This window comes from Petaurus breviceps, unplaced genomic scaffold (genome assembly GCF_028583685.1).
Source record: "Petaurus breviceps papuanus isolate PSGF00001 unplaced genomic scaffold, PetGlider_PUasm1.0 186, whole genome shotgun sequence".
Taxonomy (NCBI): Eukaryota; Metazoa; Chordata; class Mammalia; order Diprotodontia; family Petauridae; genus Petaurus; species Petaurus breviceps.
In genome coordinates this window covers 9,676,101-9,679,167 of record NW_027185798.1, presented here as the reverse complement: position 1 = coordinate 9,679,167, position 3,067 = coordinate 9,676,101, and positions in this window count along the sequence as shown.

Genomic DNA, 3,067 nt, shown 5'->3' with positions numbered 1-3,067 from the left:
ACAAATATGGGGGCGGCTAGGTGGTGCAGTGAATAAAGTGCCGGCCCGGAGTCAGGAGGACCAGAGTTCGGTTCTGGCCTCAGACACTTAACACCCCCCCACACACACACAAAACCAAATATGGTGCTTGCCTTTGTGGGGTTTTCAAGCTAGTAGGCTTCACAGCACACTGATGGATGGATGGACATTTTTACGTGACATATACACACATACAATTAAAATAAGACATGGCCCCTTGCCTTTGGAATTTTCAAGCCACTAGGCTTCACCCAGCACAGACAAAACGTGTTTTGGATAATGCCGACATATTAATACTCCTGGTGAATGAAGCAGGCGAGAACTTAACACAGCAGCAGCAAACTCCCACTTAGCACAGGGCCTGGCATGCACTAAGTGCTTAATAGACGCTCTATGTTCTAACCACAGTTCTGCCATAGAACACTGAAGATGACAAGTAAGGCATAGTACCAGAAGCCAATGGGTCTATTATTTTTCTGTTTGCTTTTTTGGAGGGGGTAAGGCAGGGCAATTGGGGTTAAGTGACTCACCCAAGGTCACACAGCTAGTCTGAGGTCACATTGCAACTCTAGTCTTCCTGACTCCAGGGCTGGTGCTGTATTCGCTGCACCACCTAGCTGCCCTTCAGCTTTTAAAGGGGCACAGTATAGGAGATAGGCTGTGGTACTCTAGCTTATACCCATTTAGATGGAGCTAGTCCTCTTTAGATCAGGGTTTTCAGTTTTGGGGAGTTTCACAGACCTCCCCCCCCTTTAGCTATCTAGTGAAGCTAAGGAGTGCCCCCTTCTCAAAATGTTTTTAAGTGCATAAAATAAAAAATTACAAAAAAAAAAAGTATTACAAAGGAATTTGGTTATTTCCAAATTCATAAGCTTTCACAATCTCTGCCCTAAATGAATGCAGCCTCCTCTCCTGTGTCCTGTCTCCCCATCCCACCCCACTCCCCCAACCAGGCTTCTGTGGCAGCTTCTAGCCAGAACAGGGTTGAGGTTGCCACCTGATCTGGGTCTTTCTACATCTTTTTTCTGTGCTGTTCACTGGACTAGCCCTGTGAATGCTACTGCAAATCATCTCACAGGCCTTGGGCTGCTGACTGGGGCTGGATATAAATTGATTATGACTGGCATGGCTGGAAAAGCCCACATAACCCACAAGGTACTGAGCACACTTCATGAAGGTTTAACTCAAACACCAATCATGTCACCAATGGAAACTTGTAGCCTACAGACACATGGTGGCTTTTTTTTTTTCCACCACAAAAATTAAAGTGAGTCAAGGGGGCAGGCTGGCTTCTACATAAGCAATGAAAGCCAACAGACAAAAGCTGAAAAGGGGGGTTGAGGAAGAAAGGGGGCAGGGGAGAAGGTACCTGGCACAGAGGCATAACAGAGAGGTCCAAGAAGCCCCAAATCAAGGTAGTTGCTGGTAAATGGGGGGAAGACTAGGCAGAGACCCTTAAAGAGAGGCCTTGAAGCCCATGGCCTTGCCCTCCAGCCAGAGCTTGAAAAAACTGAGGGACCATCAGCCAGTCCTGCCCTTGGCTAATTGTGTAACCCTGGGCAAGTCATTAAATGTCCCCAGGCCGAAGTTTCCTTATCTGTTAAGACTAGATAGCCTTTGAGGTCCCTTCCTGCACTAAATCCTGAGATCCTGGCCCAAAGGAGGAAACAACACAAAGTCGTACAGGTGTTTGGAGAGTTCAAGACTCCTGCCAGGGGTGGCTAGGTGGTGCAGTGAATAGAGCACCGGCCCTGGAGTCAGGAGGACCTGAGTTCAAATCTGGCCTCAGACACTTAACACTTACTAGCCGTGTGACCTTGAGCAAGTCACTTAACTCCAATTGCCCTCTAAGAAAAAGCAAAAAAAGACTCCTGCCGTAAGAAACTTATTAAAGTTCATGGATGTCTGGAAGATACCAGCAGATTCTTTGAATCTCCAGTGCCCTGCATAGCATAGGTGCTTAATAAATGCTCATGAATAGTCTGGAAGCTCCTTGAGGTCGGAGACTATTCCCTTTTTGTCTGTCTACCCGCTGCCCAGGGTAAAGTGTGGTACCCGGCACGCAATGAAAAAAATATTTGTTGATTGATAGAATGTAAACTCCCCGAGGGCAGGGACCATTCCCTTTTTCTTCTCTACCTTCCAGGCCTGGCACCCAATAAAGGCTAAGGAATCCATGGGCTTGGGGCTAGAACCCTTGCCCTCTCACACAGCACAAGCGAGCTTCAACTCCCTGCACCTCTAACAGTTCATCCCCTCCTGGGACAAAGAAAGGAAAGGAGAGGCAGGTGTGGGTTTGGGTTTCCCGTGTCAGGCCCACTCTGCAGTGGGAAGTGTCCCTGGTGACAAGAGGGGCCCCATCACCAGTGGAGGTGGCTCTGTTACAAATCCACATGAGGAGAGCCTCTGGCCAGAGCTCGGGCCCTAACTGGCATCACTCTCTTTCCCACTGTTAACCACTACAAGGGCTGCCCCACAGGCCTTCAAATCAGCAGACTCAACTGTCAAATGTCTGTCACTTTCTCTTTCATTATAATCCCAAGTTTGTGCCTCTGTTTCTAGGGTTTCACATTTTATGGCCAATTTCTAAATGGTCCAGTGGGCTAAAGGTGCTCTGTCCCAGAGAGCATTTCTTTGTTTTCTGTAAGCAAATCACCAAAGACACAGTTTGTTTTATTCAAAAAGTGAAGAAAAGAAAAGGCTTCTTCACAGGCAACTCTCCGAAATTCTTTCCATAAAGTCACTTCTGGGTTGATTTTTCTCCTTCAGAGTAAGGCCAACTTGAAATCTTTGACTCACAGGATTTGGTAATGGGCTCATGCCCTGCTGCTCAGCACTGGAACATAAGCAGTTATCCTCCTGGAGGGGCCACATAACTGGGCTCCTGGGCTCCCAGACAGCAGCAGGGACCCCTAAGAGCAGTATCAAGACCCAGCTTCTCCTTCAGAGCCCTGTGACTGTGACATTCCCAACAGAGTAGGAGCTAAAGCAGTCTGTCTCTACCTCCCTCTCCCTCTCGAGACCCCCCTCCTCTCTGTCTCTTCCTCTC